Genomic DNA, 14592 nt, shown 5'->3' with positions numbered 1-14592 from the left:
TGATCATGATCATGTGCTTCTTCGTGTCGATTGGCTAAAAATCTTCAGTCGTTACAGTGTAAATGATTTTCTTGATGATCTTTATTGTTATGTATAATGCAATTCATGTTCCTTAGATAATGACTTCACATTTTGTGACACAATTAACTTTATGAAATTGAGATGTGAAGTGACATGTGGGGTGGGAGACATGCTAATTAAATCTATGCTTTTTAGTTTTAAGCTTCACGTTACAATTTCATGTTAATTAGTATTGTTAAGATCGATATTAAGTGGTAGTGCGTGTTGTTTTGCTGGAAACAAGTTAGATCGATGGCCCCGATTCCCATCGCAACTAACGAAAACCTGCCAAAGGATATTAAACCATTATTCCATTAAATCATCCTGTGGCCTTTAGCTTGTAAGCCTCTTCCATAATTCATTTTAATGGTCCCCAGATATTGACTATCTCACTGTTGATGCAATCATATAAGTTGTGTCTTGATAATCCACTATTGTTTTTCTTTACAACTTTATGCTGAAAGCTAGCCTTATAATTTTAAACTTATTTGGTGTATATACGTAGAGTTCGTAAGAAAATTGTTTTTACAGCACAATCCTTAATGTATTTATAGAGCTTTAGGACCATCCAACATTCCAACTCATGAGAAACAATACTCAAAGAATAAATATGAGTTGGTCAGTGTGTAAGTTTATATCAAACATTGACAAATAGCAAGCATATCAATATAGAGTAATTGTAGTTTCCTTTCCATATTTCATATAATTCTAGAGAAGCAAAGTTAATATATCTTTATCACTTGGTGAGCATTGAAAAGTTATGAATCAGTTGTGCTCAAACTTGTGGTGTTCAAGATTTGGTTTGAAAATGTGAAACCACCAAAACTAGTCATCTGTTTTTTTTTCATTATTGTTTTTTTTTAAATCTGTCAGTCGACAGGTTTAAAAAATGCATGCCGTAGAGAATAGTTTTTATGGTTTTGTATCGAAAAACGGTCATATAAAACCGAACTAGACTGTTAGATTTGACGAGGTATATTTTAATCATGTTTAGATATTACCCCACATATTATTTAACAGCTTTTATTTTTCTATGCTTTTTATTGTTCGTTAGAAAAATGCTTTCCTTATGTGCACATTTTCCTTATAATGTTGTACCTCTCTTTCCCTCATGATATACCATCATAAACCTCCATTACCATCACTGCCACCAGCCTCACACGGTAGTGGATGGAATGAATTTGGGGTATTCTAGAAGAAATTAAATAGACTTGGTAATAGATCATTACATTCCATGAACCAACCAAATACTCTTTTTTCATTCATTCGTAATGATCCATTTCATTCCGGCACACATTCCATCATACCAAACGCAACCATAGTATTTAAATATTCAACGCGCTTTTATAACCCGCGTGTTGCGCGAGGTATATTTCTATGAAAGTGATTAAGTTGATTAGTTATTGCAAACATTGTTGTTACGCCATGTGTAATTAGCAAATAAATAAATAAAATAAAAAACCGGTCAATATTTGAAAAACTAAATGAAAAAATATACAAAACCAACTATAACAACATCAAACCCTAAATACGTAACAAAAAAATCATAACATAGTTTTTTTCGAGTAATGTGAATCAAGGTATAACTCGAGGCTCAGATTTTCGTCATGACTGCAACATAGACTGTCACGCAAATAGTGTAGCGTCATCATAGCCTAAACTCAATATTTAAGAAAGAAACCGACAACGCAATAAGGCATCTGCCATCGTCACTGCCATAGACGGCTGGAAATGGCATCAACACAACACAAAAGCACCGCCACGCCACCATAGCATCACTGCCACCACGGCACCACTAGAGTTCTATTATACCATTGTATGCTACTGCAGCAAAACATTGTCATGCCACCATAGCATCACCGCCTAACCGACACCACCACAGTTTTGTCATACCACTATCTGCCATCGCCATTATCTCACTCCTTTCACGCTTAGCGAGATCTCTTCACCACCATCACGCTACCACCACTAGAGATGTTCAACGAAACCGGTTCCTGGAACCGAACCGGTGGACCCGAACCGGACCCGAATCGGTTCCTACCCGTTTTTTGTAGGAACCGGACCCTATCTGATTCAACCCGATGATCCGTGACCGGTTCTTGCATTTCTGAGTGAGGGCGGGTAGGAACCGGAACCGAACCGGAACCGTTTCTGGAACCGAACCATCCGGAACCGGTTCCTAACCGGTTCTAGTCGTTGGATCGAATATAGCCGTTGGAAATCGTTTTTTTGGCCGTTTTTTGACCGTTGGGGTCAAAAATAGCCGTTTTTTGGCTCCCCCAAGCACCCCACTACTAGTATAAATAGGTATTTGGTGTCATGGGTTCATCACAACACTCAAAACGCAAACCCGAAAGCAAAAAAATACAAAAAAACGCTACTACAACGTTTTGAGTTCTCTAATATCTTGTTTTCTCTTCTTCTATATTCATATTTGTTGTTATGGCTGCCTCACAATCATCGGTTGGTCAAGGTTCCAACGCCGAACCAAGTTTCGTTCGTATTGTACCTCATAATCGTAATCAAGAGATTTGGTGCAATTGGGATTTGGTTGAATTGAGTGACCATTTATTGAAGGCTCGGTGCAAGTTTTGTGGGATTTATTTAAACCCACTTTCGAATTCAAATTTGAAGAAACACATCGAAAAACCGTATTGCAAGGCGTTGAAAAAGAACTTCGATTCGCAACAAACGCAAATGGATAGTGAAGGCGGAATATTTACATACCAAATTGATCGAGTTCAAGATCGTATGGCGAAGTTTGTGATTCAAGAAGCTTTTCCGTTTAGCCACTTCGACAACCCTCGCTTAACCGCCATGATTCGAGATACGCTTCAACCACAATACACTCACGTAAGTCGTCATACTCTTAAACGTTATTGTTTAAAATTGTGGAAGAATGCCAAATAGGTACTAATTGCATATTTTGAAAATATAAATACGGGAATAAACTTAACTAGTGATGTTTGGTCGGCTCCACATGGTCTACCCGAATCTTATCTTTGTGTCACCGCTCATTGGGTAGACCCGTCATCGTGGGAAATGATGAAACGCACCATTGCTTTCGAACTCTTTGAGTATCCACATACGGGAGATAATTTGTTTGAAATTTTAGATTATGTTATAAAAACTTATAAACTAGAAAATAAAATATTTTCAATGGCATTTGATAACGCGTCGAATAATACATCGGCGGTTGATAAATTAAAATTAAAATATACGCCGATTTGCAATGGTTTATTTTTTCACTCAAGGTGTGTTGCACATATCATTAATTTAATCGTGCAAGACGGACTTTCTTTGGATGAGGTTACATCGGTTATAAACGATTTTAGACTAATGATACATGAAGTTTTTAAGAAAAGTAAAAAAAGACAAATGGAATATAGAAAATTTTGTAAAGATAAGGGAAGAAAATCTTTGGGAGCTAATTGGGATGTACCTCATCGATGGAATTCCACTTGCATAATGTTTCAAAGTGCTTTGAAACAAAGAGAAACTTTACAAATGTTTCATTCTAGTCTTGCCGAGAATGATTTGGCAATCCCCTTTTCAAATGAGAAATGGGAAATTATCAATGACTTATCGACTTTTCTTGAAGTTTTTAAAACATCAACTACGAAACTATCGGGAACGTATTATCCGACAAGTCCCTTGGTTCTTTCGGAGTTATTTTTAATCGTTAACAATCTTAAAGAATTTGAAAATAAAAGTCCAATGTTTTCAAACATCATATTACCAATGAAGTTTAAATTAAAAAAATACTTTCTTGAATTGCCACCGGTTTTTACTTGCGCCGCCGCTTTAAACCCAATGTTAAATGTTACGGGGGTTGAATGTGTGATAGACGAAATTTTTTCAGCCTTAGATATGCATGAAGTTGACCCAAACTTTTCAACAGAGGCAAAAAATGATTTTAACTTGAATTTTAAATTTATGTATGACTTTTATTTAAATAAATATGGGTCAACATACACATGCCTATGCCGGGGGGACTTCATCAAGTTCAAGTGCTACTAGAGTACGAGATCCCATGATTAGCCTTATGAACACCATTCGCAACGTAACGGCTAAAAAACAAAGGGGTAACACCCCTTCAAGCGAACTAGGAAGGTATAGTGCAAATGATTACTCTACCGGTTTATCCGAAAAGGAATATGACACTTTTGATGTTTTGGCTTGGTGGAAGGTAAAGGAAACCGAGTTTCCGAATCTTGCCACCATGGCCCGTGATTTACTAACCGTCCAAGCTTCTACGGTAGCTTCGGAATCCGCTTTTTCTCTTAGTGGCAGGGTAATATCGGTGAGAAGAACAAGACTAAATTCGGAGTCGGTGGAGATGTGCATTTGCTTAAAGGATCACTTGGACTCAATCGATCGTATTCAACACGTAACCACTCTCGAAGATGAAACACCACTTGATGTTCGAGTGCATGACGAACAAGAAGGCATTTCTACAAGTAATTCCGAGGAAGAAGTCGCAACTGATGAATGTTCCCACTGATGAGTATTCCTCATCAGTGGCAACCTTCAGTAGTTGTCATCAGTTGCAGCTTTCCCACTGATTCAACTGATGACTGTTCCCACTGATGAGTATTCCTCATCAGTGGCAGTCTTCAGTAGTTGTGATCAGTGGCAACCTTCAGTAGTTGTTATCAGTGGCAACCTTCAGTAGTTATCATCAGTGGCAACCTTCAGTAGTTGTCAACTTGTCATCAGTGGCAACCTTCAGTAGTTGTCTTCAGTGGCAACCTTCAGTAGTTGTCTTCAGTGGCAAACATCTTCAGTAGTTGTCTTTTCTTCATCAGTTAATTGTTTATTTTTATGTTAATTGTTTTTTTTATTTTTCATGTTATACAAATACGAATCGTAGTTTAGAATCCAAATCGCAAACGAAAAACGAAAAAAAAAAAAAATTTTTACACAGTAACCGGTTGGAACCGGTTACGGTACAGGAACCGGGTTAGGAACCGGTAAGAACCGGTTAGATAGGTTAGGGGTCCGAGGGTGGGAGAACCGGTTCGAGCCTGGAACCGGTTTAAAAGAGGGTTTTGAATATAGGAACCGGTTAGGAACCGGTTCCGGTTCCTAGTCCCAAACCGTTTTGAACATGCCTAACCACCACTATCAACATTTGTTTGTGAAAGATTCCTATTAAAGATTAAGTGACACCCGATTAGCTTCAAGAATTTGTATCTCTAATTAATTCTCAGGCCGAAAAAGGCTTTTATACGTGATTTGGATTGTCAATAATATGAGTTTGAATAAATAAATGTTTATAGTTGTTTAAACTTTTTATTTAATTATTCAATCTTGCAAGATCTAATCGCATAACATGATACGTATACCAGATGATTACGTTAACGATACTTTGATACATTAAAGGATTCATACATTACATACGTTAAGCTCGGTTCTAGAGAGAATCCGACGTGGTAACGTTACTTTAATACTTTAAACCCGGATCACTTAGCTCATGTGTATAAGATCTGCCTATTTATAGGCACAAACCCCATTCTTTAACATCACTAACAAATATGGGTGATCCCATTAACGAATGAGCATCCGATAAATCCTATAACAAATGGGCTTCCATAAATAACGAATGAGCCTTATACGCTAAATCCTTAGCGTATAAGCTCATACTTTAATGAATGAGTAGGTAGTCTAACAAATGGACCCATTCGTTATACAATCTCTAGCGAATGGGTCATATTTTAATATAGGCTAAAGACTAAATTACCCCTAACTTATTCGATCAGTTGCGGTCAACAAATTATGCACTAACACTTAGGCTATGTGTAGTGAGAGGCTACAAATTGGCGATTTTTGACATGTGGCTTCTAGTCAGCAAATGAGAGATTTTTGTTTTAGGGTGCAGTGGTGTTGTAGCTCAATACACACACACACACATATATATATATTACACACACAACATATTAAAAACCCGTCAACCCCCCCCCACCCCCACTTGTTGCCCCTCTTATCGCTGCCGGGGGTGGGGGGGGGGTGTTCCATGATTTTGTAGCCCCTTCTCGCCCAACACACGTGCCCTTAGTCACTATTCAAAGTCATTGTATTTGTAACTAGCATGGAAATCAAAGTTTATAACATTGAAAGTAAATTTATAACTTTTTTGTTTAAAATAAAAATTCTATAAAGCTTAATTTATTTTTCTATATACTAATCATATTATGCAATATCTACGGGAACAACAAAAATACAAAAAAAAATGTCAAATCATAAATTGAAGGAAGGAGTCACTAGACAAAGCCCACGTCCTCAAAGACCTAAAACATGAGGAAAAACTTACTTCCACAGTGGAAGTAAGTTAAGTTTACCTAAACCATTAGGTACCGACCACATATCCGTTGTTAAGTTTACACCAGTTTGTAAGTTTGAAAAGTATGAAATTAGTTCGGATTTAGCGTTTTTCCATGCTTTAAGACAATCTCTTCTAAGGGTCGAACGACTTACGTGTTGGTAGCGTGGTTGAACATACTTTTGCATCATCTCCGTGAATTGAGGGTTGTCGAAGTGGTTGAAAGGAAGTGTTTGTTGAATCACAAAGTTTGAAAACTTTTGACGTACCGCTTCAAGGTCGTACGTAAACACCGTTCCTTGATTCGTCATCTCCGGCTGCGAACTACTTCCCGATTCGTCCTTCAAGGCCTTGCAAAAGGGCCTTTGTATATGCGCTTTTAAAGTGGAGTTTGCATCTTTGCCATAAAACTTCAAACAATGTTTGCATCGAGCTTTTTGGCTACCGTTAGACATTTCGCATAGGTCGAAATGTTGCCAAACATCTTGGTTTCGTTTCGTGGGGATGACCCGAACGACTGTTTCTCCCGTGTTCGAGGCACCCATGTTGACGGATGAAGCAGCACTTTGGGAGGCCATGATAATCGACTACGAAATAAGAGCGTATGGAGTGGTAATGTGGTATAATTGAGCGTGAGATAACAAAATAATCGCGTATGAAATAAACGTTTAGAGCGTTTGGAGTCGTATAATCGAGTGTGATCTAACCAATACCCAACCTAAACTATATATAGATGTTTGTGGGGGTAAAATGGTAAAAAAAAAAAAACGGTAAAAAAAAAACGGCCATATATCCGTTACAACGTTCAAAAACCGGTTTTTAACCGGTTAACCGGTTATGGAAAAACCGGTTAACCGGTTTTTCCACAACGGTCAAAAACCGGTTTATAAAAAAAACCGGTTAACCGGTTTTTCCATAACCGGTTATTAAAAAAAACCGGTTTTTTAATAACCGGTTTGTTAACCGGTTTTGACTCTAAAACGTGTAACCGAAATACGAACCGGCGGTTTGTAAACCGGTCAAACCGGTTTTTAAAAACCGGTTTTCGAAAAACCGGTTTCCGGTTTAAACCGGCAAACCGGTTCCCAGACCGGTTTTTTTGACCATCTCTACTTCCACTCTTAATATCACATGACCATGTCTAATTCATCGCCCCACAAATCATCACACTTTCGTATTTTATATTCATTACCCATCTTTACATAAATTATATATTATTTAATATTATTCCTATAGCTCTTTTTACCTTTTTAGTTAAACTATATGAAAGTCAAAGAATACAAATAATTTTTTAATTCGGTGACATGAAAATGAATCATTATTAATCCTACTCTACTAATAAACAAAAATAATAATGATGATATATCATAACTCATTCTACGGGTCTATTGGTACGATGAATTGTAATAATAATAATAATTTATTACTCTACTAATAAATTGTAATTGTTTTAAGAAGAAAAGTAATAAGAAATTTGTCTTAAATTTGGTTTCTCTTCTTCTTTTTTGTTCTTGGAGCCTAACCCACTCTACGGGTCTATTGGGAGATTGACCATCTCGAATCGGTCTCTATCAGTTTGGTGTTTTCATCAATCGTACTCATGCCTCATTCGTCGCATGACGATATGATTATGGGCTTGGTCGAGCGACTCGACCGGTTGCTGCAACTTAATGCCGCCATGGCTGCTCAACGAGTCGCAAACATCGAAGCGTTGTACGCCTCCACCATATTCCTCGCAGCCGCCATCACCAAAATTACCGCCTCGGATCAACCAGTGCCACCACCGCCAACTCCAACAATCTCAACAAGCATAATACCACCACCAATAACCGTCCCAAAACTAGCCGAACAAACCAAGGCATACATCTCCACAATTAACCAAAACCTAGCCGAACCAACAACCCCACAACCACCACGACCCTTATTTATGCCGACACCCAAAAAGACCATCCATTTAGCTCTCTTTGTCAACAACAAAAACCAAATGTCTACAAAAATAAAACCAAATTCCAATGTAATTCCCATAAACCATCACCAAGTTGAACATAATCACACCTAAAACCTCAAACCCAAATTCAGCAGACCATGTACCACTTCAAGTCTGTAACATCCTGTTAAACCCATCACACAAACCAAAGCCAACACCAACACCAACACCTTTCCTAACCTTCCAACGCATTGCATGGATAATACCAGTGAACTCTGAATCATCGATCGAAGGTGAAGCGGGAAAAAGAGAGAGGCGCCCACCATGGCGGCTCGTTCCAACATCTTCGAATGCCATTGGACGAATTGAATGGCGACCACCATGGAAAGCCTATTACGTCCTTGAGGACAAGGACAATTTGAAGGGGCGAGTAATTGATACGTCATTGATCAGTAATCGAATTAATATATACTGATTAAGTTTATATTTTATTTAGTTTCCTTATTATACGTTACTTGTGTTTCCATTTTGTTTATCCATTCCTATTTTATGTGTCTTATTTTCCTATAAATTGTTATTGTTTTAAGAAGAAAAGTAATAAATTGTAATTCTTTGGGACATCTTAAGGCGAGCTGGGATATCAGCTAAAAAGGAAGCCCCCGTAAACTTCATTACAGTCCCCACGGAAGGGAGATCCACTCTACGACCGACAGATTTGCTCGTCTTTGGTTGGGCCGGGGAAAACACGCTTGTGTTGACCTCACAGGGGTATCTCCTTTAGCTGGTTTGAGGGATAATGGGTTTGTAGCTGGGCAAGCAATGAAAAGGGCTGAAACGAAGAAGGTGGAGAAACATGCTAAAGCCTGCGAAGAGAACCAACATGTTTTTGTCCCTCTGGCTTTTGATACCTTTGGCTCCTTGGCACCGGAAGCTATCCGTTTCCTAACCAGGGTCCAACGGGTTGTGCATAGCAATGTGTCGACTCCAAAAGGGCAGGGGTATGTCTTTAGCAGGTTAGAGTTTGCAATTCAGAAAGGGGTGGCGGCGCAGCTTGTTACCCGCCTACCTGCTATGTTGATGTAATATCTATGTTTCTTATAAAAATGAAAATAAAAAGAAAAAAAAATCAGAAAATATAAACTGCAAATGTTATAAGAAATTTATCTTAAATTTGGTTTCTCTTCTTCTTTCTTGTTCTTGGAGCCTAACCCACTTTATTGACCATCTTGAATCGGTCTCTATCAACATTTTTCAAGCAAACTCTCTTAGCTCAAACTAAATTATACGAGACAATTATATGAGATAATATGTCAGACAAATTATTTTTACCTATTTTTGAATGAATTTAGAATGACATCCATGAGCTGTTTATACAACTCTTTTAATGTGACAAACTGATTTGTAGGTCATGGGAGGAGTTTCAACCTTTTTATTGATTCTTCTTTTAGTTGTAAGTTGTAACACATTTAATCAACGGGCCCGTGGCTATAATGGTTACAAGTGGAATTATGCATCACCCATTCATCCTATTGTAGACACGTGGTTAATTTTCATTTTTCTTTTTAATATATCTTCGAAAAACATTATCTTTGCAAAGTGGTTATTAACTTGTTATCTGGAGGGTGCCTTGCTTTAAAGCACTTTTGTGTCTTTCACTTTTTTGTTTATAAAAATTTACAGTTTGAAAAAAAAAACTTATTATGTGATTTGATTTATTTTGTTTGGTTAATTTTTGACTTATGATTTATATATATATACCATTCGATGACAACCACCGTTGTTTTTATTGTGGTCGGCAATCCCCACCCTGAATTAGCTATAGACCAAATGAGGAAGGGTTGCAATGTAGATGCTAATATCTTGGAATATTTACAACAAAAATGTAATGTTAGTGTTGGAATTCATTAGCTTTAACAACACCGATATTTTTAACTTTTTACCAATGTGGTAGGTTGTATAGAGTGTATGTTTACTTGACGACCAACCATATTGTAGGAAAATCCTTGCTAAAATGGTTGTTCTAAAGGGGCCAATTTCAATTGATAATGACATGTAACTTGTAACAATACCTAGTATATAATGTGACGACATACAAATCATGTTAATCATTCTCTTAATACTATCTCTCTTGCATACTTATTTTATCGGGTATTTGCTTCCTCATTACACTACCCAAGTATCCATTTGTGATAAGTTTTATAAATGTAAATTTATATGCTATGATTCTATTAAATGTTGCTCGAGACGGATCAAACTCAAGAGAAGAGCATAGAACAATTATCATAAATCTAATTGGAAGGACCATGAAAAAACTATGACAATCTCTCTTTGTAACACAAAGCTTACTTTGGTTATGGGTCTTACATTTTGCTATAGTAGTAAATGATGTTAATGTTGGGTCAAAGACTAATCTGAGAACACATCTTAGAATCGCATGAGAGTTCAGGATTCACTTTGTGAGAGTAGGTACATATGCATATAATTATATTGTTTATGTATGAGTCTAGTCTACATTCAATGTAGCTCTTCTTGGTATTATCTACATTCCAAACTTATGTAGGTTTAGAATTACTTGGGAATTAGATAGCTTTTTGAATTGCGTTTATCATTTTCAAGTTATACTATTTTGCGTGTTCATGAAATCAATAATATGATAAGTTAGAAAGTATAGTTCAAAAAACAAGACGTCCTTTTCAACAAGAATTCACATAACCTCGATGTGTATAATGAGTTGTTGTTCTCTCTTTTATAAGGCTAAACCATCACAAAGATTTTTTTTTGAATCATTGCAACCCTTCATAAAAGGGCATCATAGTGGAGCATAACTAAGGGCGATTACAACTGTTTTGCAGCTATCATTTGACATGAACACTATCGGTAGTAAATTTGTTACTACTTATGTTTCAGTAGCTTTGTTGCTATTAATCTAAAGTAACTTTGTAGCTACCAATCAATAACAATGTGCTATTGATTTTCAGTTACTTATGAATATGATCTTTTATATAACTTTTAGTCATCCATGACGATCCAAAGCATTTACAATGAAACATCTTTTAACAACGTGAACCTGGCAAGGTTATCTGCCCCTTGAACCCCGCATGGGGCTAGCTTCCGGATCACCACCGAGGTGTTGCCCCTAAGTTCCTAACCCCATTAAGGGGACGGTGCCTCTTGGAAGTCTAGAGACTTTGCCCTTTAAACCTGAGGTTTATTTAGTACTTAAGTGACAATAATATGTTTTACGGGCGCATACTGATCCATACATCTTAACTTATACCAATAGTTATTATAGTTTCGCGTTGTATCTTCAAATAATCCTAATTACCAAAAATAGTTATATGACACTAAAAACCAACAACTTTGAGTTATTTAAAAATAATCATACACTAGTTCTTATTGGTAATGGTACATCAGCAATGCATTAAATGGCTTATATGATGTGAGGGTATGTGACATTGAAGTTAACATGAGCTACAAATCATGGTGATAAGTCATTAGCAGAAGTTCACATGCATATAATACTTTATCTCTTGTTGCATATAATGGTTTATAGTATTTGAGGGGACATTACCTTCTAAGTCCCGGGTGAGAAAAGATTGAACAAAGAGAAATATAGAATACTACTATTACATGTGAATGTTATGACTTACGATGTAATATCTTTTCAAGGGGCTCCTTATTGAGAAGTAGTGAAATTAAGTTAGGGAACAATTTGTCTTGGCTAGGAATATAGAGTTAAAGTAACTTATGTTTGTCTTGTGTGATTAAGAACATAGCATGTGGTCTATTATCTATCCATAAAATTAAAGAGAAATTCATGAGAAAAATCAAGTGAATTTATAAAAATACTATAAGTTACATGATCAACTCCAAGTCTTATACCAGACCAAACAGTTTATTATGTTTTATTTTTACATTTGTTTATTATGTTTTATTTTTTCATGTTTGTTTATAATCCTCATTATTTATAAAAATACTATAAGTTACAAGATCAACTCCAAGTCTTATACCAGACCAAATAGTGAACTAAACCGTTTAGTTCTTGAATCAAGTGACATGCTTTATCTTAAAAGGCCAACGTTTGGAGAATTGTTTCGTGCTAAATTTTACATCAATCGAGTATATCTTCCATACATTGAAAGCACTAAAATATCAGTTTGAAATTCTAAAAAGAATTAACACTGTTAAGTTTTTTTCTAAAGATTACCATTGAGAGCCAATTTTTTAAATTTGGAACCGCCGGTTGCGATAATTATTATCAAATAGCCTAGAATTGAGATTATTAAAATCCAATAAGCCTATTTAGTTGTACTTAATTCTATTATTTTATTCCATTATTTTTTCTTTAACTATAAATAATTTGATAATAGTAGTTAAAACATAAAATTATATATGAAATTAAGAAAAAAAAAGAAAAAAAATACATACATGAAAATCAGAGTCTTTTATTTTAACAAACTAATAGGTATCGGAGTGTTCCAATAAAAATCGCATTTAATTTGAAAATTTTTTCCAAGCGGACAAGTTGCGCCGCCGGCACTTTTTAAATTACAAAACTCAATCTTTTAAACACTACATTGAATAATATTTGAGTTATAACATTACTGTGCATGACCCGTTGAACTTGACTAATTATTTTAATTTTTCATTATTTTTATATGTAATTTATCTTTGCCAAATCCAAAAAGAATAAAAAGGTACTGTATGTAGATTGCGGAAGTACATATATCATATGTGTATCTCATACGAGGTAAATATATGCATAATACGAACTACATATATGTACTTAGGGCTGTAAGCGAACCGGACGTCTGGCTGTCCTTGGTGGAAAGTTCGTTTTTGTTTGTCCGTTTAATAAATGAATCACACACGTACACAAAATTTTTGTTCGATGAGCTTAACAGACGAACACAGGATAAGGCAGTGTTCGTTCAATAGTGTTCGTGAACGTCCGTCCGATTACGTATGGTAACGTCTGCTTACTAGTGTTGTGTATATTGAAATTCTAATTTGTAGATTAAAGAATATTAAGCTTATTTCTTATGAAATACTAGAAATTTGTTAAGTTTGAATACCAAAACATTGTTTTGATATGATTATGTGTTTGGTTATTATGTTAAATACTTAAATGTTAAGTATTTTTTAATATCATTTGGTGTAATGTTCATTAGTGTTTACGTTTAGTATTTTGATAAATTTACGTTTGTTTGTTCATTAACGTTCATTAGTGTTTGTTTGTCCATCAATTTCCGTTAGTGTTAGGTTGTCCGTTAGTGTCTGTTATTGTTCGGTTGCCCATTAGTGTTCGTTAGCGTCCAGTTACAATACTAACGAACAGACACAAACAGACATGGACACAAATTTTTCGTTTGGTAGGATATTCGTGAACCGTTCATTTGTCCGACAAAAGCTTAACGGACGAACACCGACAAGGTCTCGTCCAATTCGGTTCGGTCCACTTACATCCCTATACGTACTTTCTATATGTACTTTCGCAATTCAAAAATATACTTTAAAAAAATTATTTTATCTTTGTTAATATAAATATTAATAAATATAAATAGAATGAAAATAAAAATAAATACATTAGTGTTTAAAAGTGGTTTTATGAGTTTTCAAGTATTTTAGTGGTTTTTATTTAAACTCTCCCATAATGGAGATATATATTCCATTCCAAGGTATGATAGATGCTTGTACAATCAAATATCCGACAGATATTGTTGGGTATGAGACATGATTTTACAATTATTTAGGATGAGTACCCGTATTAATCTAAAGATAACAGTAAATATGGATTTATGTAGAGATGAGTGAGTTTGGTACAGGTACCTGTTAGGGGGTGTTCAGAATAACCGAAAACCCAAAACAACTGAAAAAACCAAATGTATCCGTAATCGAAAAAACCGAATCTGAATTCAGATTTCAATTCTCGATTTGGTTATAACCGAAAACTGAATTCCGAATTCGCTTTTCAGTTATGTTTTTTACTTTTAAGCGATTAGTTCGATCTATTCGGTTAATCGATTAGAATATGAACTGTATTAATTATTTTGGATATGACCAAATATTAGTCCATGTTTAATATGTAATCCAATGGTCCATATCCATATCCATATTTCGATTTTTTTTCGATGTTTTAGGATGGATTTTTTACGGTTGACTAGTTGTATGTTTAAACTATTTAATGATTCGTCGATTTGGATGTTTTATTATTGTCTTTAACTTTTTGGTTTTAAGATGTATATGCTGGGTTTGTTTGAATATTTTGATGTAGTACGGAACC

This window comes from Bidens hawaiensis, unplaced genomic scaffold (assembly GCF_021521415.1).
Source record: "Bidens hawaiensis isolate Kalapana, Puna unplaced genomic scaffold, B.hawaiensis_p1.1 tig00030191_1, whole genome shotgun sequence".
Classification (NCBI taxonomy): domain Eukaryota; kingdom Viridiplantae; phylum Streptophyta; class Magnoliopsida; order Asterales; family Asteraceae; genus Bidens; species Bidens hawaiensis.
Note: the sequence above shows the minus strand (reverse complement) of the source record.